Source organism: Camponotus vicinus, unplaced genomic scaffold (genome assembly GCF_025532165.1).
Source record: "Camponotus vicinus isolate PSW18456_S1 unplaced genomic scaffold, iyCamVici1.0 SCAF_2, whole genome shotgun sequence".
Lineage (NCBI taxonomy): Eukaryota > Metazoa > Arthropoda > Insecta > Hymenoptera > Formicidae > Camponotus > Camponotus vicinus.
The window spans coordinates 21,218,674-21,244,668 of record NW_028141956.1 but is presented as its reverse complement, the minus strand read 5'-3'; the positions used below and the strand labels follow the sequence as shown (position 1 = coordinate 21,244,668).

At 34.8% G+C, this 25,995-nt stretch overlaps 1 protein-coding gene and 1 pseudogene across 1 annotated transcript in view; one reads left to right on the top strand and one right to left on the bottom strand.

Moving 5' to 3' along the window:
* The window catches only part of LOC145967177 (uncharacterized), a 109,716-nt gene that overhangs the window by 29,164 nt on the left and 54,557 nt on the right, over positions 1 to 25,995 (top strand). The window lies entirely within an intron of this gene.
* LOC145966056 (uncharacterized) lies at positions 9,448 to 25,554 on the bottom strand (annotated as a pseudogene).

Sequence of the window (25,995 nt, the reverse complement as noted above, 5' to 3'; positions counted from 1 at the left end):
TGTGTGCCAGAAATGGTTTGCAAAATTTCGTTCCAGAAATTTTTCTATCCAAGACGCACCACGCTCGGGCCGGCCAGTTGAGATTGATCAAGACAAAGTAAAGACGTTAATCGATACCAGTAAACGCTATACCACGCGAGAGATTGCAGATGTTCTCCAAATATCAAAAACAAGCGTGGCAAACCATCTGCATCAACTTGGTTACATTAGCCGGCTCGATATGTGGGTTCCGCATGAATTGAGCGAAGCTCATTTAATCAAACGCATTTCTGTCAGCGATTCATTACGGAAACGTGAAGAAACCGATCCATTTCTGAAACGAATGATAACGGGCGATGAAAAATGGATCGTCTACAACAACATCCAGCGCAAAAGATCGTGGGAACAGCGCAATAAACCACTTCAAATCATTTCGAAGCCAGGACTTCACCCGAATAAAATTATGCTCTTAATATGGTGGGATTGGAAGGGTGATGTGTTTTACGAGTTGCTTCCGAAGAACAAAACGATTAATTCAGGTGTGTACTGTGGCCAGTTGGACAAATTAAACGCAGCGATTCACAAGAAACGTCTAGAATTGGTGAATCGTAAAGGCGTTGTTTTCCATCACAACAACGCCAGACCGCACACGTCTTTACAAACACCGCAAAAATTATTGGAGCTGGGCTGAGATATCCTACCGCATCCTTCATATTCTCCAGACCTTGCTCCTTCGGACTATCACCTGTTTCGCTCCCTACAAATTTCCTTGAATGGACGGCGCTTTACTTCCGAAGAAGAGATCAAACGGCACTTAAAACAGTTTTTCGACGAAAAAGACAAGAAGTTCAACGAGCGAGGAATTATGAAGCTGCCTGAAAGATGGCAAAAGATAGTAGATCAAAAGGGCCAATACATTATTAATTAAAGGTATTGCCTTCTATGTAAAAATTATCCATCATTTACATGTAAAAAAACCGCACGGACTTATTGGCCCACCTAATATCTTAATTTTACATAAACCATATCTAATAAAATATTTATTTTTTGATTATCTTACTTTAATACTTTTATGTACAAAATAATGAGAGTAATCAATTAGTGTAAAGAAAACACACAGTTGTTTTTAAGAAAAAATATGTAATTGTTAATTGCAAATTACATATTTTTTCTTCGAAATAATTCTTTTCTTTACACCAATTGATTCCTCTCATTATTTTATACATAAATGTATTAAGGTAAGATAATAAAAAAATGAATATTTTACTAGATATTTAATGGTTTATGTAAAATTGAAATATTATTTTAAGCTTTATAACTCGAAAAGTATTCAATGAAAAAATACTTTATTATAGTGTTTTGGAAAACTCTCGAAATAAGCTACAAGAATATGTAATAAAAAATAGGGGGATCCATTTAAAAAAATCAAGACCTTAAAATGACCCCTAAATTGGACTGCAAGGTCAAAGTCAAGGTTACTATCAGGTGTCCCCCTCCGAACCCTACAACTTTTGTATAAAACATTTTTTTCCATCTTTCTTACTTTACGAGATATTTGCGTGCGTCGATTAAAATGACTCACCCTGTATATATATATATACACACACACACACACACACACACACACACAAGGTGTTCAGAAATTCAATCGACAAATTTTCAGAGATTGTCGGGGGCACCATAAGAATCATTTTTTGCAAATGAACCTGGGGTTGGAAACGTGAAATTGTTTTAAACAAAAGTTGTAGGGTGTAAAAAGGTCTATTTACTTCATACTTATCTCCATAAACAGCAATCATGTCAGCATACTCATTCCAAAAGTATCGCTCCATGTCTCATTTGGTCAGAAAGAAATAATAAAAATCAGAAATAAAATACTTTATTTTCTAGATGATGATTTCAATCGGATACGTGCTTTAACAACAGTGCACAACAGTACTGTTTGGAGTACAAACTCGTCTACAAAAAAATGAAGGTCTTTATTTGCTCGAATGTCTGTAATAAAAAATGGCCCAAAATATCATACGCATCGGTCAATTATAATAAAGTAGATCCACCATCATTTACCACTTCTACCTTCATTCGCGGATAATAATACGATAGCTACAGTCGTCGACTTATCAGGAAAAACTTTATAACTTCAATAACTTCGAAACGGCTTACTTAAAGTTGGTAAAATTAGTGCTTTGAAAAGGTCTCGAGAAGGGCTACAAGAATATGCAATAAAAAGTGGAGGGTTCCACTTCAAAAATTCAAGATGGCCTTGTCGTGACCTTGGCGACGTCATCCAAGGTCAAACACATGGCGCCAGTAAATAGACCTTTTTACACCCTACAACTTTTGTTTGAAACAATTTTTTGTAAAACTTCTATTTTTTGTGATATTTCGAGGTCCCGACTCTTTCGAACACTCCGTATGCCGTAGCGATGTAATGACACATTTCCAACCCCAGGTTCATTTGCAAAAAATGATTCTTATGGTGCCCCCGACAATCTCTGAAAATTTGTCGATTGAACACCCTGTATACACAGATTACAGGATTTAATGTATAGGTTTTCTGTATTATAATAATAACGAAATTGCAAAATGCAATCCAATAAGAAATCATCAATTGAGAAAATGAATCAATAACTTTTTAATCAAAGATCGATTTTGATATAGACATAAAATTTGATCAATTACATGTTTTTGTGTCCTTTAAATTAGACCTCTATAAAACATTTGTTTAAAGATTTATTAACTTTAAAGGTCTATTTATAAAACGTTTAAGAAACGTCTATTAATATTTTTTATTAAATGCTTCTTATTAAATATTTATCTCGATAATCTATATACAATCTTCTATATATTATCTTATATACAATTATCTTACACTCGGCAACAAAATACTTTAACGCTATAAACGGATCATTTTCTATTTATTTGTCCAATTAAAAAAATCTGTTATCTTGAATCCCAACAAGGGATTCAAAATATTAAGCAGATTATTTGAAATTAAATAAATTTATTAAAAATTAAACTGATAAAAAAGATATATTTCGAATCTAGTATTCGTCCTTTTTGTAGGCTATATTCATTTCATGATAACAAATTGAATACGAGTTAATTAAGTTTGGAATCGTTGCGTAGCGGCAAGCGAAGAAATATATGTTATGCACTATTATATATATATTTTTTAATAATATTATAAATGTTACTGCAACATTGCTAAAGTATAAAATATTGTCTTTGCAATATCTCTGCAATGTTATACTGCAATATGCAATGTTGCAAGCAATGATGTTGCAAGCTTCTGTGCTGTATGTTGTCTGATAGTGTCATCTTATACATGGATTTATATTTTGGATATATAGGGTGTTAAAAAAAGGATCACATATTTTGAAAGCAAATAATATTAATGAAACAAGAAAAAAAATTTAATTAACATGGGTCCTATAATTCTTATCTTCAAAGATATAAAGAAGGCTATCTTTCTATTTGAATTTTTTGTCCTTTTTTTATTGTTATATTATATGTCACTTCTACATTGCAGTAAACAAAAGAGTATTTACTAGTTTTGTGTTGAAGACACATTTCACAGCGAGCATTTTATTTATCGATGAAGTTTCATAAGAAATAGTCAATTTTCATAGTACACATGTCTGGTCAGATGAAAATCCACGAAAATACGCCAAAGAAGAAGAATTCAGGCACCAGCGGTTTTTTATTAATGTCTGGACAGGAATTGTTGGCAATAGACTTATAGAACCTTGCATTTTACCGAATAGATTAACAGGTGCTTTATCATCATTTTTTGTCAAATGAATTGCCTGTTGGAGAAAGTATCTCTCTTTCAACGGATGTGATTCATGCATGATGGAACACCACCTCATTTTCTTCGCATCGTTCAACAACACCTAACCTAGATGTTTAATGGGCATAGATTGGTCACATAGTTTGGTCTGTTCGATCCCCGGATCTTAATTCTTTAGATTTTTCGAGACATTTAAAGACCTTGGTATATTCAATACCCACCAGTAACATACAAACATTGCAGAATCGCCTTTTTAATGCCGTCAGCAAATCAAAGAATAGCCAGGTGTGTTTGAAAAAATGCGTGATTTTTTAAGGGGATCCTATAATCTTCCTGTATTATCGGCAAAATAATTATATTTTTACAGGCGAAAATTTTTTTATTCGCTTAATAGAATAATAAATCCTTTTCCACGATTAAAGTACACATAGCAAGAAATATGAGACCGAACCATTTTATGTTCAAAATAAAAAAAAAATAGAAAATTACAGTTATTTTATCAGCTTCTGACGTCAGCTCGTAATAATATTAGCTAAATATAAAGGTTTTGCAGTTTGTACGTACAAAATAAGAAACCTCTCAGCTCGGAATTTCCTGAAAGAATATAAATGGAATTCAGAAACACGTTTAGAAGCCTAATAAAAAAAATCAATGCCTGCAAAATTTTCGTACATGTGTGTGTGTGACATCGAAATTTAAGAGATAAACCCACAAAACACTGTTATATAAATGTTACATTAATGTTATAAAACCGATTGTTACAAGTAATGTTGCATGAGTGTTACTGATATGTTACCGTAACATAATTATTTCCCACTCATAAATATAACATGTTATATGACATTTATTATGTAACGATTACATATCAAAGTTATATTTTTATATATTATTATAATATGTATATTATATATATATCATTATATGTATATAATATTTATAAATTTACTTATTATTAAACATATGAAGGATTTTTTTCATTATAAATATTCATTCTATGCATATTAAGATGTACATGTTTTATTTAATTTTTTTTGTACATTTTCGTACATTTTTGTATATTTTTTGTAGGAATACATTTTGATAAAAAGTGACGCATATTATTAGAAACATAATTATAATCTTAATTAAACATATTATAAAGGTATGTAAATATATTTTAAATGTATATTATAATCATAATTAAACGTATTATATATTTATATTTAGAAATAGCACATACATGTTATTAAAGTAATAAATTATAGAAATAAAAATAAAAATAATTTATTTTTGTATAATAGTATTTTATATTATATTTTGTTATTTATTATATAGTTAATTTTGTACTTTATTTGATATCTTCAAGGTATTTAAAAGAAACTAGCAAAAGAATATATTAGTTTTATAATAATCGATGTTTTCTAATTATATGTAATCTATTATACACACACACACACACACACACACACACACATATGTATTAAATAGATATGTTATTAAATATTAAATAAACCAAATAAATTGAGAAGATAATAAGGCTCTAAATTGTAAATACAAATATTAAGAAGTCAAAGGCATATAAGAGCCAAACGCGGGTGATCGTGCGACAGTTTCACAGAAAATTAATTTTTCTGTGAAACTAATATTTGTACACAGGGCACGGATTTATCTTGGTTAAACCAAGTAAAATTTATAATCTCAATTCGAGATTCTTCTTCATTGTATTTCTTCTGGCCTGTTATTTTTCTCGCCTATAACTTCTTTGGGGGGTAAGAGGGGTAATTTAAAGAATCTCGAATTGAGATTATAAATTTTACTTGGTTTAACCAAGATAAATCCGTGCCCTGTGCACAAATATTAGTTTCACAGAAAAATTAATTTTCTGTGAAACTGTCGCACGATCACCCGCGTTTGGCTCTTATACGCCTTTGACTTCTTAATATTTAAATAAACCAATTTATTAAAGTATCAGTATTCTAATCATTTCATTTTAAAAAATTTGTAGAAAAAAAAACAGAATTTGTACATAATCTTTATAATAAAAAATATAATTCTTATATATTTTCAAAAGATCATTATCTTTGGTAATTTACTTTTGCATATAATACTATTTAACTCTTAAGCTCTGTCTGTATCTACTCATTTGTTTCTCTTTGTCTTGTTTTTCTTGTGAATCTTTGCTAAAACGCAACCAATCACTTGCGGCTTCATCAAATTCTTTTTGAGTGTAATTTGTGTACATACCTAACACTACTTTTCTTATATGTTTTATGATACATAAAGAGGCAACTCCAAAATTTTCTTTACGACCCTTCCACGAACAAACCACTTGCAAAGCATATTCATTTGTAAAAACTTGTGACATTGTATTTCTAATAATTTCACGCGCAGTATGACCACCAATTCTTTGGACAAAAGTTTTATATTCGTTGATGAATATTTCTCCTTCATTTTTTAATTTTTCTTCCATTTGAAGAATTTCATTTCATCAACAATTTAATAGTTTTCAAGGGTAAGTACTTTGTTACTCGATCTGTAGAAACAATTGGTAATACTCCAGGCGTAATATTGTCAATACTTTGTTGAATATTTGTCAAGCGAATGTCGGATGCTGCAATCATTCTGTTTAATGTTTGAATATTTTCTGTAATCAAATAATAATACAATAAATAAACAATAAATAAAGTTTTTATAATAACAATACAAATAAAACATTATTGTGTATTGCTAATGCCATATAATATTAATTTTTTATTATATAAATAATGTAAATAGTATTACTAGTATAATATTATTAATATAATATAGTATAAATAGTAATAAATAAGAAAATAATATTGAGGTATTTTACATGCAGAGAGTTAATACTTTTTGTTGATAAAATTGGATATTGCACTTATATATGTTTATTAATTATTTTTTAAGTTCAACACAATTAATACTTGAAAGATTAAAATATTAATTTTGCAAGTTTCAAAGATATTTATCTCTTAAGAAATATATAAATACTTAAATTGACTAAATAAGTATTTTTAAACATCTTACCTTCTGTTTTTAATACTGTTGGCATTATGTCATCTCTCATTTTGCACATTTCCTCTTTTATTTTGCGCATTTCTTATTTCATTTTGTACATCTCCTCTTTAATTTGTTGCATTTTATGTACTACATTTTCTGATTGATTGAGCTTAATTTGGGACGAAGAAATTGGTGAGTGTTCAAGTGCATTTTTTTCTATAATAATTTCTTCCGGATTCTACATAAATACATTATATATGTATAATTGTATAAATATAATGAATAACTATGATCAGCATAAAGAAATTAATTTTTAATTTTCTTAACTACACTTACCATCATCGTTAGTTTCATTGAAAGTCGATAGAATTGATGACCGTGACAACGATTCTGTCCCATCGACTTGATTGTCAGTATCTGGCCATTGTGGTAATTCAGGTTTTCTCTTTTTTTTTCAATTTCTTGCGTTTTGTTATTATTATTATCTGAGCCGCTGCTATCTTTATGTATAGATCGATTAAATTTTTTTTATGACCCTTTTTATTTTTGCCTTTTTATCTTTGTCTTCTTTATCTTCTTCAGAATCACAATCAGAATAAATTTGTTTATTAGGAATTTTAGTTCTAAAACCTTTTCCTAATTGGGATTCTTCGCAAGAAGTATAATTCTTATCTTCTACAACTTTTCATGCTTTTTCAACAGAAGCTAAACAGTTGAAAATAAGAAGAATTATAAATAGAAATAAATGAAATAATATTGATTTGCAAAAATTGAAACTAAACATTATTACATTATCAAATTACTGTAAGTTATATTTTAATTATAAATGTATTATTATATTTATGATCCTACAATACAGAAAAAATAGAGAAAATATAAAAAATAATAATAATATTAGAAAGAGCAATTTGGGATTATTTTATTTTAGGACAAAGAATGAATTAATGGATAATGAATTAAGAATTAAAAATAATTAATATATTCCATTCCATTGTTTTAAGTAAAATAATTCCAAAAGTGCACTCCCTAATAATTAATATTTAGTCTTAATATTTTCTTATTTTTTTTTGTATGCAAAGGCGAATTAAAAATTTTTTACACTTGATTAGAATTTTTTTAATCTCAAAAAAGTATTAAATTACAATATATAGAAAATACAAAAAACTTTATTATTGATATTGTGATTTAATAACAAATAACAAATTTATTAACACTAGAACACTACAAAGCGCGCGCTTCGCGCGCGCCATTTATTTTCTTCCACGGAAAAAAAAATTTAGCTTTCACAGCTAAAAACTAGGTCCTGTAACTAAACTTCGCTTGTATTATATGGACACCTAAAGTTGTAGCTGCGATATCTATTTCTATTAGCTGAAACATTTGTAACTGTGGCAGCTAAAGATTTAGCTGCAGTACACATTGCAGAAAATAGCTATGGCAATATGCACAACAACAATTAGTAGTGATGCGCACGTTATTTAGCTGTTAGAGCTATAAGTTTTAGTCCTATAGCTATTATTTTAGCTATATCAGTATCATAGCTAATATTTTAGCTAAATCTACACAAATGACGTTGTATATTCGAGGTATATCCTACAGCTAAAATAGTATCAAAAGTGGTATAAACACGATAGCTATTGACTGTGCTCAGCAGAAAAAACAGCTTTGCAACTGTTGTAAAATTTGTGAATCTAATTGACGCATGCTTTTAATTTTGACTGAATCTAAGAGCATACGCCAATCAGATTCACGAGTTTTACAACAGTTGCAAAACAGCTTTTTCTGCTGAACGCAGCCAATGATTGTTAATTCTATTGGCGGAGGCTAAAAAATAATAAATAAATAATAAATAAGAGAAATTATAAATTACACATATATATGCAAAAATATTTTATATTTACTTTTTTTATACACGTATACATGACTATTAATTTTTATATAAATTATATCGAATCTAATACGATTTTGCATTGGTTTTACGCCATTATTATTAGTATGCCTATTTTTTTATTTTCTTTGTTTTGTAGTATACTTTAAATCATACAATAAATAAATGAGAAATCAAGAAAAGTAAGCGTAAACGCTAAAATTAATATATTAAAATGCAAAATTGCATTTGATTATAATATATATTGCAAAAATAATTGTGTTAAATAGAATATTAGCAACATATTGTAAGAAAGATTACTTAGAACTATGTGAAATTATTTATATTTAATATTATAAATCTTAATTCTAATTAAACTATATAAGTATAATAAAATGATAATAATATTATAATGTTATAATATTATTATCACTTTATAATAATGAATATAATTGTGTGTGCTTTATTTATGTAATATTATTATAAATAAATTTATATATCCAGTTTAACATAAAATAAATCTTTTCATAAAATATATGATATTATACACAAAAATATAAACAGAAAAGTAGGATATAAAAAGTATATGATTATATAAGATGATGTAAAATAACATATCGCTCACCAGTTGCCATAGTATAAACGAATAAAGGAAAAGAATCCAGTAAGTCTTCATATTTAGTAAAAATCCACTTTGTACTTCGTTCTACTTCAAAACCACCAATTACAGTTAAGACCCATATTTAAAAGAGAGAAACAAATAAAAAAAAACGTAGGCATGATTGCAATTGAAATACTTTTGGAAAAGGACTTATAATTTTTTGTATTCTTCAATCAAAGCAAGAACATTAGAAGTAAGTTGAGAATTTTTATGCTTATCCCATAAAGTTTCAAAATCATATATAGCTCTTTGCAAAAACATAAAGAGTTGTCCTACTTCGGGAGGATATTAAAGGTTTAAAGCATTACATGATTTAAACACGAAGTCTACACTTTTTAGTGGTGTTTCTACCTGATATCTTAACTCGTTGATTATCACGAAGCACTGATGAATTTCATCAAAGTTGGGACCAACTATCACTGCAACGGGCTGTGAGGTCAGACCAAATGATTTCAATTTTTTCGCACGCTCTTCTAATCTAGCATCCAGATCAGTAATTGTCTGCAAAATATAAACGTATTTCTAGTGTTACGTCCAGACCCGGGAATGGATGGGCCGTATGGAAGGACGCTACTTACTTACCCCGTGACACACTTTATTCGGGCGTGTGTATGGATCGGGTCGAACGAATGTGAAGGGCCTGACACAGGTCAGCGACCGAAGGTCTCTTTAACGCTGCGTTTTTAAGCCTATTCGTTCGGTGGCCCCTTTTCGGTAAAGGAATTTAATCCTTGTTACGCGGGATGGGACCTAGTGCGATCTCAGGATTTAGGGAAGAGAACGGTTTAAATAATTAAATTATACATTAAATTAAAAATACATATATTATAAAAAAAAATAAAGAAAGAAAAATACATCTTAGCAGTTGTAGCTATGCGTGAGTAGATATCTGTGTGTGTATGTATATATTCTCGCGGGTGTTCGGAGGTCATCAGTCAGAATATACAGGGAAGAATTTACGTTAAGAATTAAATTCTGACTGGTTAATACAATATACATATAATTAATATAATATAAGAAATAAAACAAAATAAAAAGTGAACGTGTAATAAAAATATGAATAACGCTTACTCATTAAGGGAAGTATAGAATTGGTCGCTTGCGCATATGTGTATAGTTAGAATTAAAATTTTCTAAATTTGCTGAAACACAGGTCTAAATTAAAATACAATAATAAAATTAAGATAAGAGATTCGCCAAGTCTAAGTTCGAAAATTATTCATCTATTTCAACGGTTTCTCCCAAAAGTAATGATAATTCAAAGGAAAATAATATAAAGAGAAAATAAAAGATAATAATAAAAATAATAATATGAGGATGGGAAATAAAAAAAAACGAAAGGGAGTAAAGAAAAAATAGAAATAAAAAGATATATATATATATATATATATATATATATATATATATATATATATATAAAGAAGGGCTGAAACGAGATATAAAGATAGGAAACAATATAAATTCTCGCTAAATAAATCAGAAAGAGCTAATAAAGAGAAATAAAGAATTGTTCGCAAACCACCTTGCGGAGATTCCAAGTGAACGGGAAATCGTTCGTGAGCCGCCTTGTGGAGATTCTAGACGAACAGGGAATCGTTCGTGAATCGCCTTGTGAAGATTCTAGACGAACGAGAAATCGTTCGTGAATCGCCTTGAGGAGATTCTAGACGAACAGGGAATCGTTCGTGAATCGCCTTGTGGAAATTCTAGACAAACGAGAAATCGTTCGTGAATCTCCTTGAGGAGATTCTAGACGAACAGGGAATCGTTCGTGAATCGCCTTGTGGAGATTCTAGACGAACGAGAAATCGTTCGTGAATCGCCTTGAGGAGATTCTAGACGAACAGTATATGATGAGGAAGATGATTAGGAAAAAGTGAGACAAGGATTAATTGATTGATAGTAATTAGTAAAAAAAATTAATGGTTATTAAACCGTTTGAAATTATTTGTCAGACATAGGTTTTAAAATATGAGATAGTAAGATATGGGAAAGGGAGAAAATAAAAATTACTCAATTTTACTCACAACTCGTTGGGATCACAAAAATAAGTGCGTTGATAAAATTGCAATAGTTGAGGTCTGAGGCTTATAACATGAAGAGCTGGGTAATGGAGATGTTCATCAAAAAATTCACACGATGCACAATTAAATTGTAACGATGCACCCCAGTGCACGTCACAAAATCCCGGAACGAACAACAGCCGGAAGCTGCCGCCCGAAAAACCATCCGCCGGAAAAAGGGGCAGGGACGCGCCGCGCCAAATCTCCGGTAAAATTAAGAGACTGTTAAACAAAATTGAGGCGAACCGAAGAAAACCGAGGGCACCCGAGCTACCCCGATCGGAAAAGCCGCGCCGAAATTCGCCGCGCTCCCACCACACGCTCCCGTTTCCTTACCGCTCGGTGGGGGCACCCGTTTGTACGTCGGCGCGGGTCTAATTAGCCGGGGTATAAGAAGGGCCCGAAAATCATCCCGAGATCAGATCCGTCTCCGCTTGCAACTAAGCAAGCAATCCAGATCACGAATCCAATCCTACAAGCGAAAGCCTCCGTAAAAAGCCTCGAACAGAAGGTAGAGCGTACTCTGCCTCAGCTGAGCTTTCTCAGTTTCGAGCTTTGGGAAGCCACGTTTTTCCTAAAAAGCCTACTCTGCCTGAGAAAACGTGCCGGAGAGTGCTCCTGCACCGTTGAGCGATCTCGACCCAGGCGGGGCATCCCGCCACCGTACTACCGTTGCAGCGATATCGGGAGGTGGATCGTCCGCACGGTAGAATCCCGCGATGTCCATCCTTCGCGAAATCCGAATTCATTAAATCACCGTCGAAGCGGGCATTTAATTCCGACATACGCCCCGCGCATCTCGAGGGCATTGCCCCGAACGGAACATCAACACGGACGGCGCGTTTACCGTTTTCTTTTGCATACACGTCGGGTTTTAAACGCATTCCGATCGCCGAAACCTTATATATCGCGACCGAGTCGAAATTGACCTACCGCACCGATCACGGTGTTACACTGCATTCGTCTTATTGTACTCTAGCACTCGCGCTTGTCAGACTTGCACCGCAATTATACTGCACTCCGCTTATTGTTATACACTCACCGCACACTCACGCTGTCAGACTCGCACCCGCACACGAAAACTAGCGTTAAACACACACACACACACACACACAGACTCACACTGTTATCATCATTCTGTACTTTTCTTTTTTTTTTGAATAAACGCTTTTCTTCATTACTTTCAAAACGAAACTGCCGCTGTAATTACTAGCTTGCCTACACGAAACCGAATCCTGCCTCCGACTGCGACTATCCGAATTGCACGCGGAATTCGCCCGTGACATTGGCGCCCGAACAAAAATTTCGATAGAGGCAAGACACGATAAGAAGTATGAAAGCGTGGGTGTATAGACTTAATAAAGAACAGTTAGCCGCATTAGCAAACTCGTGCGATCTAGACGATACAGGATCACTGGAGGAGTTGCGTAAACGCCTACACCAATTCGCGGAAGATCACCCCGGAAAACTCAAGGGAATGGGGGAGGAAACAAGTGCATTTCCTCGGCTCACGGTGACATCACCAGGGAACGCGGGTTTTCGCACCCCTACGGCGGTCGAACCGGAGCTTTTCGAGGGGAAGGCGATTAATCAAATCCGGAAGTGGGGATGTCATTTCGACGGGAGAGACCCCGCCGCATTCTTAGAACGAGTGGAGGAACTGAGGGAGGCATATGGCTTCACGCGAGCCCAGTTATTACAGGGCCTACCGGAACTGCTAAGGGGGGACACGTTACTATGGTTTCGCAATTACCGAGAGACGTGGGGACGCTGGGAAGACTTCGAGCGCGATTTCCGGCAACAATATCTACCGCGTCGTTATGCAGCCGCCCTACGTCGCGAAATCATGGGGCGACATCAAAAAGCAACCGAGAAATTTGCACCGTACGTCACGGTAATGATGACGCTGATGCGCCGGGCCGGAGGATACTCGCGGGAAGAGCAACTCGACCTCGTATACGAAAACATGCACCCGGCTTACAAACATTATATAAGAATAGACGACGTAAGGAACATGGCCGAATTACAGGCGAGTGCAACAGAGTATGAGGACATAATACAGGAACAGAAAGAGGCGCTGAAACGGGAAAAACCAGCAGCCTCCGCTGTAATAACCGCTTATAACATGAAGGAATGTTGCTGGCGGTGCAAACAGAGGGGACACACGAGAGCACAATGCCAAAGACCAGCAAAAAAGTTCTGTTCACGATGTGGCCGCGACGGAGTCCTAATCAAGGAATGTCATCCGCGACAGGGAAACGCCAATGGGGCCGAGGCAGCTACGGCCGCGGAAGAAATCTCGACCCCCTCATAAGATTCATACCGCGACCACACACAAAAATTAAAATCCGGAACAAAGAATATGATGCTTTAATAAATGGCGGCTCGGAGATATCGATAATTAACCAAGACACGGCATGGGAATTAGCCAAAATAGGATTTGAAATCCAGGAAGGAGGGGGACTAATACAGCTGGCCGACGGGTCAGAAGGAGAAACCAGCGGGAGTATAAACTTGCCGATACGCCTGCGGAACAGGACCACAAGACACGAGTTTTTCATCCTCCCAAAAATGGAGGACGAGATATTAATAGGGATAGACCTTCAAGCAAAACTACAGATAGGAATCCCGCCACCACCAAAGAATTTAATACGGGAAATTTCGAGATGCCTGCAGCGCAGCCAGGGGGCTGGCAGTACAGACAGCCAGAGAGAAAGAAGAACTACAGCGATTTCTGGAGAAGGAGCTACAACAATTCAAGGAAGTACACGGGGCAACAGACAAAGTGGAGCATGAAATATGGCTCCGAGTGGCAAGGCCGATAAAACAAAGATATCGGCCCCGCAATCCGGTCATGCAGGCCATTATTAACGAAGAAGTAGAAAAGATGCTGGCAGATGACATTATCGAACCATCGCACAGCCCGTGGAGTTCACCCATAGTTCTCGTGAGGAAGAAAGATGGAAAGCATCGATTCTGCATCGACTTTCGGAAAATCAATGACGTCACCCATAAAGATGCATATCCGCTGCCACAGATTCCCGCAACATTAGACAAATTAAGAGGAGCCAGATATTTATCCACGCTTGACTTGAAAAATGGCTATTGGCAAGTCCCTCTCACACCTGACAGCAGACCGATCACAGCGTTTACAGTCCCCGGAATGGGACTGTTTCAATTCAAAGTGATGCCGTTCGGATTACATTCGGCACCCGCCACGTTCCAGCGGTTATTAGACGAAGTGCTCGGGCCAGATTTGGAACCGCATGTTTTCGTATATCTCGATGACATTATCGTCATCAGCGAAACGTTTAACAAACACCTCGAGTTGCTCACCGAGACGTTCCGCCGCCTTCGAGAAGCGCGACTCAGACTGAACCCGGACAAATGCAAATTTTGTGTCGATCAATTACGTTACTTAGGGCACATCGTTGACCGCGAGGGAATAAGAACCGACCCGGAAAAAGTTAGCGCGGTGGCAAATTGGCCGGAACCACGAAATGTTAAACAAATCCGCCAATTCATCGGGATGGCTTCCTGGTATCGACGTTTCATCGCGAACTTCTCCACGATCACCGCCCCACTCACTGCACTCACGAGGAAAAATGTGCGATGGGTCTGGGGCCCGGAACAAAGCGAAGCGTTCAGTACGATAAAAGTTAAATTAACCTCCGCGCCAGTATTAACCTGTCCGGATTTCACGCAGCGTTTTTACCTGCAAACCGACGCAAGTACATCAGGGTTAGGCGCGGTACTGACGCAACAATATAAGGAAGGCGAACGAGTCGTGGCGTACGCGAGTCGCACTTTAAACACCGCAGAAAAGAATTATAGCGCCACGGAGCTCGAATGCCTGGCCGTCGTATGGGGGATTCGTCGAATGAAGAATTACCTGGAAGGATATGCTTTCACCGTAATCACGGATCACCAAGCCTTAAAATGGCTGCAGAGGCTAGAATCCCCGACCGGGCGACTAGGACGTTGGGTATTCGAGCTCCAGCAGTATGACTTCGATGTCAAATATCGGAAGGGCGTTCTCAACAAAGTAGCGGACGCGCTATCACGCTACCCAACCGTCAGTGCCACAAGGAAATCAAACCGCTGCCAATGGTACGATCGCATCCGAGAAGAGACTTTACGGGAGCCGGGGAAAAGGCCAGAGTACCAGGTCAGAGGAGGAAAATTGTACCGACACATTTTGCACTCACTAGATTTTAAAGAAAGGAATAACAACGAGCAGTGGAAACTCTGCATCCCAACACCAGTACGTGAGACAGTGATACGCCGATATCACGACGAGCCTACGGCCGGACACCTCGGGATAGCAAAGACCATCGCCCGAATCGCCGAGGAGCACTATTGGCCAGGCATGTTTAGAGATATCGCCAAACATGTCCGGCGTTGCGAAACATGCCAAAGTTTCAAGGCGGCGCAACAAAGACCAGCAGGGAAACTACACGCCACGGAAGTAAGGAAACCTTGGGAGCAGGTCAGCATCGACCTCATTGGACCGTTACCACGATCAAAAAAAAGGCACACGTGGCTACTCGTTATGCAAGACCGGTTTTCAAAATGGGTGGAACTCACACCGCTACGAAAAGCGACCGCCGACGCGGTGACTCAGGCAGTAACGAATAACATCATCTTAAGACACGGCAGACCAGAGAGTATACTATCCGACAACGGAACTCAGTTACGATCGAAACAAGTAGAGAACCGGCTCAGGGAATGTAACATCCGCCACGTCACTACACCTGCATACGCTCCGCACTGTAATCCGGTGGAAAGAACGAACAGAACGATCAAGACAATGGTGGCACAATTCGCCGGAACAGATCAAAAAAACATGGGACGAGAGACTACCAGCCTTACAATTCGCGTATAACACGGCATACCACGAGGCCACCGGATATACGCCAGCCTACCTAAATCTCGGCCGCGAACTCGAAGCACCGACAGCCGAAAACCAGCCGGACCGACTAGCACCCGCACCAGAAATAATTAAAAAACAGCTAGAAGAAGCCTACGAACTGGTCCGCGTCCATCTCGCCAGGGCATTCGAAAAGCAAAGGAAACATTACGATCTAAGAAGGAGAGCATGGAAACCGAAAATGGGCGACTGGGTATGGAGGAAAACCCATCTTCTCTCAAAAAAAGCAGACAGTTTTAACGCAAAATTGGCGCCCAAGTACAGCGGGCCATACGAAGTTCGCCGGGTAATATCGCCAGTAATCGTGGACCTCCGAAACAAACAAGGGAAATGGCTACGACATATCCACATACAAGACCTAAAGTCGGCAGCCGAACAAAGAGATAACGAGGAAGAGGACGAGACGATAAACAATAATACAGACAACGAAGGAGACGACAACGAATAAACCAGAGCAAGAGATCAGAACAGTTCGAAATGTCGATGGGTTCAGACATACTCAAGGCGATCGAGGAATACCTCGGCGAGGACGCCGACTTCGAAGCACAACCGACGCCTCCAGCTCCGTCATCCGAGCCAACGAAGCCGCCGCAGCCGCGGCCACCCCGCGTCGGAACGGTGGTGCAACGATCTGACCGGGAAAACGCCAGGAAACGGGAGTTCCTCCTGGCCGAACCACCACCACCACCAGCAAGGCGAGCACCCAGGCCATATGAAAGACCGCCGCCACCACCAGCAGGGGCACGACCAGAACCACGGCCCGAGATTTTGAAATTGATGGGGCCGACGACCGCCCCGCCGATTCCCGTCGAGATAGAACCGGGCCTCGTCGTGGAAGTACCACACTTTGCCATCCACGTCAGCCGACGCTATAAGACAAGGACACCACAAGGGCGCTAGATCCTCCGGTTCAGCAGGGATGGCAAACTCCGCTACCGCCGCAAGATCAAGTGAGCGAGCGAGCCTATGTTTTTTTTTTATGTAGCGCGATTAGTTTTTTTTGCACGAATATTGTAATACCGTCCGGCCGTTCATCCGTCAGACGGTGAAAAGAAAAAAAAAAAACACACGCCGACCATCGCGTACTGTGCCTAGAGACAGGCACAGTGTAATAAGGGGGGTGATGTAACGATGCACTCCAGTGCACGTCACAAAATCCCGGAACGAACAACAGCCGGAAGCTGCCGCCCGAAAAACCATCCGCCGGAAAAAGGGGCAGGGACGCGCCGCGCCAAATCTCCGGTAAAATTAAGAGACTGTTAAACAAAATCGAGGCGAACCGAAGAAAACCGAGGGCACCCGAGCTACCCCGATCGGAAAAGCCGCGCCGAAATTCGCCGCGCTCCCACCACACGCTCCCGTTTCCTTACCGCTCGGTGGGGGCACCCGTTTGTACGTCGGCGCGGGTCTAATTAACCGGGGTATAAGAAGGGCCCGAAAATCATCCCGAGATCAGATCCGTCTCCGCTTGCGACTAAGCAAGCAATCCAGATCACGAATCCAATCCTACAAGCGAAAGCCTCCGCAAAAAGCCTCGAACAGAAGGTAGAGCGTACTCTGCCTCAGCTGAGCTTTCTCAGTTTCGAGCTTTGGGAAGCCACGTTTTTCCTAAAAAGCCTACTCTGCCTGAGAAAACGTGCCGGAGAGTGCTCCTGCACCGTTGAGCGATCTCGACCCAGGCGGGGCATCCCGCCACCGTACTACCGTTGCAGCGATATCGGGAGGTGGAGAGCAGAGCCGCCTCCGACGAGTGTTCTCGTCCGCACGGTAGAATCCCGCGACGTCCATCCTTCGCGAAATCCGAATTCATTAAGTCACCGTCGAAGCGGGCATTTAATTCCGACATACGCCCCGCGCATCTCGAGGGCATTGCCCCGAACGGAACATCAACACGGACGGCGCGTTTACCGTTTTCTTTTGCATACACGTCGGGTTTTAAACGCATTCCGATCGCCGAAACCTTATATCGCGACCGAGTCGAAATTGACCTACCGCACCGATCACGGTGTTACACTGCATTCGTCTTATTGTACTCTAGCACTCGCGCTTGTCAGACTTGCACCGCAATTATACTGCACTCCGCTTATTGCTATACACTCACCGCACACTCACGCTGTCAGACTCGCACCCGCACACGAAAACTAGCGTTAAACACACACACACACACACACACACACACACACAGGCTCACACTATTATCATCATTCTGTACTTTTCTTTTTTTTTTGAATAAACGCTTTTCTTCATTACTTTCAAAACGAAACTGCCGCTGTAATTACTAGCTTGCCTACACGAAACCGAATCCTGCCTCCGACTGCGACTATCCGAATTGCACGCGGAATTCGCCCGTGACAAAATGTTAACAAAATCATTTTCACTGTGATAAAACAGATTAATAACTCAATTGCATAATGCAAGAAAAGAGGATCCCCGAAGCTATATAATTTAAAAATTGAATGACTGAATCTTGACTGGAACTGTGAACTGAACTGTCAATTGCACTGCTGCTCGTTGGAAGGATTAGCGTACTGAACTGTCAACTGTAATGTTAATCGCCGCGTCGCGCCTTGCGCTTGCATTTTTAAGTTATTACTCCTCCTCTTTTCTGGATAGTGGGAATCCCTTTTGGGCGAATGAGATAATTTCGGTTGCCTCCTTCTTGAGAACAAGGAGGCTGATTTTGGAGGGAAAAGCGGTTCTAAGATTGTAATAGGCTAGCCCTTTGGTTCCAAAATGTGGCTCTATCCAGCAGAGAGTGGGAGCTTAGCGGACAGATTTTATGACTTGCGAGAGTCTTTTCGCGTTTCGGCTAGCGCTTAAGGGTGGCCAGGTGAATTGTTTAGTTTCCCCCTTTTTTTTTGATTGCCCGCTTAAGATTCTGCATCCCTGAAGGGTTTCTGTTTTCATAGCTCCACGTGTGGAGTGCTATAAAATTTTTATTGCAGCTCTGGTTCCGATTTTGTTTAAAATTCCTAAGTTCCAACGACTGACCATCCTTAGCTCTAGCTTTTCTTGTTTATTTTTTTTGCTTCGAGTCTCTCGGTCTCAGATATCCGCTGCAAGGGTTAGATATACATATGTTTATAGTTGGTGCGATTCTTAAGAAGGATCGCTTTGTTACTAGAGTTCCAATGGTTCTAACGGACGTCCCAACTGTAAACATATGCGAGTTCGATTTTATTACAGTTCTTTATTTTAGTGGAATTTTTCTATTTATAATAACATGCTGTCCACGTAGTCTAGACTCATTTATTATTTTTCGTTTCCTTGATTTGGATATCGCCGAGAGTTACCCGCGCACATGGTTATCGTATAGTTTTTGTATAGCTTCAAAGAAAGAAAAGAATCACGACGTCCATCGGACGTAACACTAGTATAATATTTTAAAAAATTCAAATTTTATTGTAATATAGATTTTAATTCCAAAGAATCTAACATGTGGAAAAGGAAAAATTGGAAAGTGTATTCAATTTAATTGCATATTTACTTTCACATGTAAAAAAATGCTTCTTCACATTCTTCTCTAGAAGGTCTCCAATCTCTTGGTTTACCTATTTTTACTGTGATTATAGGGAATAAATGAGGCATTAATGATAGAATTACAACTTTGGTACCCTCTGTAGAAATATAAAATATATTACTAGAAAAATAAATTGAATATAATTATTAGACAATATCACTATAAAATAAAATATTAAAATCTTACCGGGTGTCGCAACATTATCCAAACGTTTTTTAGCTTTAGAATTTACTTTATTAATTACAAATTCTGATAATCGTGGCCAAGTAATATAAAGTTTTAAATTACGATCTAGATGTAATATTTCAAAATCTTGTTCCAACTTAAAAAAATATTTGTATTAACATTTTATTTTATTTCAAGTGCAAAAAATTTTATATATATATATGTTTTGTGAATTATGTTCAATACAATGTTGTCTAAAGTAAAAAAGTGAAAACTGTGATTTAAAAATCCATGCTTTGAATTATTTAATAGATACTATAGTTACATGTTATATACTCACTAATAGATAACCTAATGGATCAGAGAGAGCTGGAAACTGGCCCATATACTCATGGCAAGGCTGATTATTATTTATAAGATCTTGTACTCGTTTTTTTGAAGTCTGAATCCAGTATGTAGTTACTTTTTGCCATGGTATAGAATTATTCTTCAGCCATAACAAATATTCTTCATAATTGGCGAAGTCATCATCACTCAGCTCATCTATAAATAATGATACCCAGTTAGCCAAGTCTGCTCGAACAGATTTCGTCAAGTGCTTGCTAAAAATTGTTGTCAGCAAAAAGGCTACAATTTTGCTACAAGAGTTGTTATTACCTGATTAAGCTGGCAGATTGGCGGCAAAAACCGAGCAAAGCTTGCTGACAAAATCCGTCAACAAATTGGCGGCAAAAAGCAAGCGAAGCTTGCTGCTGCATTACTTGACGTCAAATTGGCGGCAAAAACCAAGCAAGATCTGCGCGCACAAAATTTGACGTCAAGTTGGCGGCAAAACCCGAGCAAAATCTGTGCAGGAAAGTCTGATGACAAATTGTCAGCAAAAAGCAAGCAAAGCTTGCTGCATGACTTGACGTCAAATTGGCAGCAAAAACCGAGCAAGATCTGCGCGCATAATTTGACGGCAGATTGGTGGCAGAAACCGAGCAGAACCTGCATAATCAGTATTTAAGTGCCTTGATTCAATAGTTCCTTCGCTTTCCGCTACGCGATGCACGCTTTCTCGCAATCCTGTTAGAAGTAGATATAAAGCCTGCTAGTGGCTATTAATAAAAGATCAAAAGTATATTTCTATTGGTTTAATTTTTGATATCTCATACAAGCCTAATATGAGAATATTAAACTGATTAGAATCAACAGGATAAATGGAAAAATATTCTATTTGAAGCATAAAGCAAGAGTTTAATTATCATATAAATTATGTCTCAATTTTATAAATTAAATTTAATTATTTTCACAATTTACTTTATTATTAATTTAATTAAGTTGAAAGAGAATTTGCTATGTGAGATATAACTACGATATAACATTACATTTCATAGTTATTTATGAAAAGAAAATTATAATTTACCAATAAAACTTATTCTGTAATATTAAATTTTATTGCACTTTGGTCAAAAACAGATCATGCTTGGTTTCTACCGTCAATATGCTGTCAGATTGCACGCGTCCAGATCTTGCTAGATTTTTGCCGACAATTTGACGTCAACATGTCAGCAAGCTTTGCTCGGGTTTTGTCACCAATTTGCTGTCAGGTTATGTCAGCAAGGTTTGCTAGCAAAACACGAGCTTAATGCGGACATAGATGGCTATGGATTTGGTGTGGAATTTTGATTAAATTTGCTGCTAATTTGCACGCAATTTGTTAACATTTTGCTTACTGGGATAAATATTAATAATATACTTTTGTAAATAATTTGTTGTTATAAACATTATTTATTGCATAGATACATATATACACAGAACAATATATAAACACAAATGTACGTATATTACTAATATAAATATCTCTTTAAATTCATGTTTTTTTTTGCAACATATTTAAACTTTTCTAAGCAAAACTTACTTTTAGTTACAATTGTTGTAGTAGGTATAATAGACTTTATAGCCAACAAACCAGCTTTGATAAGTTGTCTTTGCATAGAATAATATTTTGTAAGAATTTTACCTCTTCCTTGTGATTCTCCTTTTTTATTCTTTATATACCAAACACTCTACAAAAACAAATAATGTTAATAAAATAAATACAGACAAGAATAACAATATAAATTGTATATTTATGTTATTTATTTCTGTTATTTTTATATGTATATAAATTGTATAATTGTTTTTTATTATATTTATATATATTTTGTTTATTTTATATGTATTATTTTTATGTGTTATTATTTTATTATTATTATTATTATTATTATTATTATTAATTATTATTAGTATTATTAGTATTATTAGTATTATTAGTATTATTAGTATTATTAGTATTATTAGTATTATTATTATTATTAGTATTATTAGTATTATTATTATCATCATCATTATTATTATTATCATCATCATTATTATTATTATCATCATCATCATTATTATTATCATCATCATCATTATTATTATCATCATCATCATTATTATTATTATCATCATCATCATTATTATTATTATCATCATCATCATTATTATTATTATCATCATCATCATTATTATTATTATCATCATCATCATTATTATTATTATCATCATCATCATTATTATTATTATCATCATCATCATTATTATTATTATCATCATCATCATTATTATTATTATCATCATCATCATTATTATTATTATCATCATCATCATTATTATTATTATCATCATCATCATTATTATTATTATCATCATCATCATTATTATTATTATCATCATCATCATTATTATTATTATCATCATCATCATTATTATTATTATCATCATCATCATTATTATTATTATCATCATCATCATTATTATTATTATCATCATCATCATTATTATTATTATCATCATCATCATTATTATTATTATCATCATCATCATTATTATTATTATCATCATCATCATCATTATTATTATTATCATCATCATCATTATTATTATTATCATCATCATCATCATTATTATTATCATCATCATCATTATTATTATTATCATCATCATCATCATTATTATTATCATCATCATCATCATCATTATTATCATCATCATCATCATCATTATTATCATCATCATCATCATCATTATTATCATCATCATTATTATTATTATCATCATCATCATTATTATTATTATCATCATCATCATTATTATTATTATCATCATCATCATTATTATTATTATCATCATCATCATTATTATTATTATCATCATCATCATTATTATTATTATCATCATCATCATTATTATTATTATCATCATCATCATTATTATTATTATCATCATCATCATTATTATTATTATCATCATCATCATTATTATTATTATCATCATCATCATTATTATTATTATCATCATCATCATTATTATTATTATCATCATCATCATTATTATTATTATCATCATCATCATTATTATTATTATCATCATCATCATTATTATTATTATCATCATCATCATTATTATTATTATCATCATCATCATTATTATTATTATCATCATCATCATTATTATTATTATCACCATCATCATTATTATTATTATCACCATCATCATTATTATTATTATCACCATCATCATTATTATTATTATCACCATCATCATTATTATTATTATCATCATCATCATTATTATTATTATCATCATCATCATTATTATTATTATCATCATCATCATTATTATTATTATCATCATCATCATCATTATTATTATCATCATCATCATTATTATTATTATCATCATCATCATCATTATTATTATCATCATCATCATCATCATTATTATCATCATCATCATTATTATTATCATCATCATCATCATTATTATCATCATCATCATTATTATTATTATTATCATTATTATTATTATCATTATTATTATTATTATCATTATTATTATTATTATCATAATTATTATTATTATCATAATTATTATTATTATCATTATTATTATTATTATCATTATTATTATTATTATCATTATTATTATTATTATCATTATTATTATTATTATCATTATTATTATTATACACGAGCTAAACTTACTTTTTCTTCAGTAGGAAATAATTTTTGTACTTCTCCGCTTAAAAATAATGCTCTGCTACTCGTAATACTGGAGTTTATGTTAGGTGATAGCTCATTACTAACAATTAGTTTTGCAAGCTTGTTTCGCATATCATTATTCAACCTTTTTTTTTTCTGGTATGAACTTAGCACCAACAAGCCTTCTTTAGATTTTTTTAACACAGTTTCAAGATTCTGCAATGATAAACATAATAATAATAAGAAACATAACAAATTAAAATATTATTGTTAATGTAATATGTAACATTCTTACATATTCATCATCAGTCAAACGTCGTTTCTGTGATTGATTTTCTTTTCTTTCAAGTGATGCATCTAATCAGAAAACAGTTATTATTGTTTAATAATCGTTAATATTAAATGATTGGATTAGATAGTTCTCTGTTCTCACCACTAAGTTCACTTGTAACAATAGAGATGTTGTCTGAGAGACTATGCTGGGTTTCAGGTAATGATTGTAGATAGTATACAGGGTTTAACAAAAGTGTGGAAACCCCTTAATATTTCGAAAAATACGCATTTAAAAAAAAAATGTTTCATACAAAAGTTATAGGGTTTTATGTGGCGCATTACACAGCAACATTATTATGACCTCGAATAGCGTTGTCAAGGTTATGTGAAGGTCACCTCCAACTTTTTAAATGGGACACCCTATATGCTTTTGCATATTCTTGTAGCTTATCTCGAGAGCTTTCCAAAACACTATAATTAAGTTAGTTTTCATTAAGTACTTTCCGAGTTATGAGGCTTGAAATCATTTCTTAATTTTACATAAACCATAAAATATCTAGTAAAATATTCATTTTTCGATTATCTTACCTTAATACTTTTATGTACAAAATAATGAGAGGAATCAATTGGTGTAAAGAAAACACATAATTGTTTCGAAAGAAAAAATGCAATTGTTAATCGCAAATTACATTTTTTTTTTCGAAACAATTATGTGTTTTCTTTACACCAATTGATTACTCTCATTATTTTGTACATAAAAGTATTAAGGTAAGATAATCGAAAAATAAATATTTTACAAGATATTTTATGGTTTATGTAAAATTAAGAAATCATTTCAAGCCTCATAACTCGGAAAGTACTTAATGAAAACTAACTTAATTATAGTGTTTTGAAAAGCTCTCGAGATAAGCTACAAGAATATGCAAAAGCATATAGGGTGTCCCATTTAAAAAGTTGAAGGTGACCTTCACATAACCTTGACAACGCTATTCGAGGTCATAATAATGTTGCTGTGTAATGCGCCACATAAAACCCTATAACTTTTGTATGAAACATTTTTTTTTTAAATGCGTATTTTTCGAAATATTAAGGGGTTTCCACATTTTTGCTAAACCCTGTATAACAATATCTTGAGTGTTTGTATTACACTCTATATTTTTTTGTGTAGTTTTTTTCTATTTGTTCCTGTTGTACTGATGGTTCTTGATGAATTATATTAGAATTTTCCGGATATGATTGTTGAATCTTAACAAACATTTATGCCAATTTTATTTATATAGAAATATAAATTGCCTCAACAAAGAAACGTATAGAAAATGTAAAATGTAAATGAATACCTCTCTTTCATTTGAAAAATATTGTTTTCACAATACTTTGAAATTTTCTTCGAGGTCCTATACTTGGGATTAAACTTTTTAGATCTTCTTCTGTTAAAATATTAAATTGATCTATTTCAATTTCTTGAGCTAAAATGCAAATAAAAAATACATATATCAGATATATCAGATTTAAATATTAAACAGTAAATTATCAATAAGACTATTTTATGTATTTTATTATATAATATTTTTTTTCTTACTGTTTGTAATGAATAGTTACAAACGACAAGAGAGAAAAACTTAACTATCTCAAGTAACAAGATAGGAATTAAAGCAAACATATTATAAAGAAAATTCTAACACTGTGCAAAGTATTGTA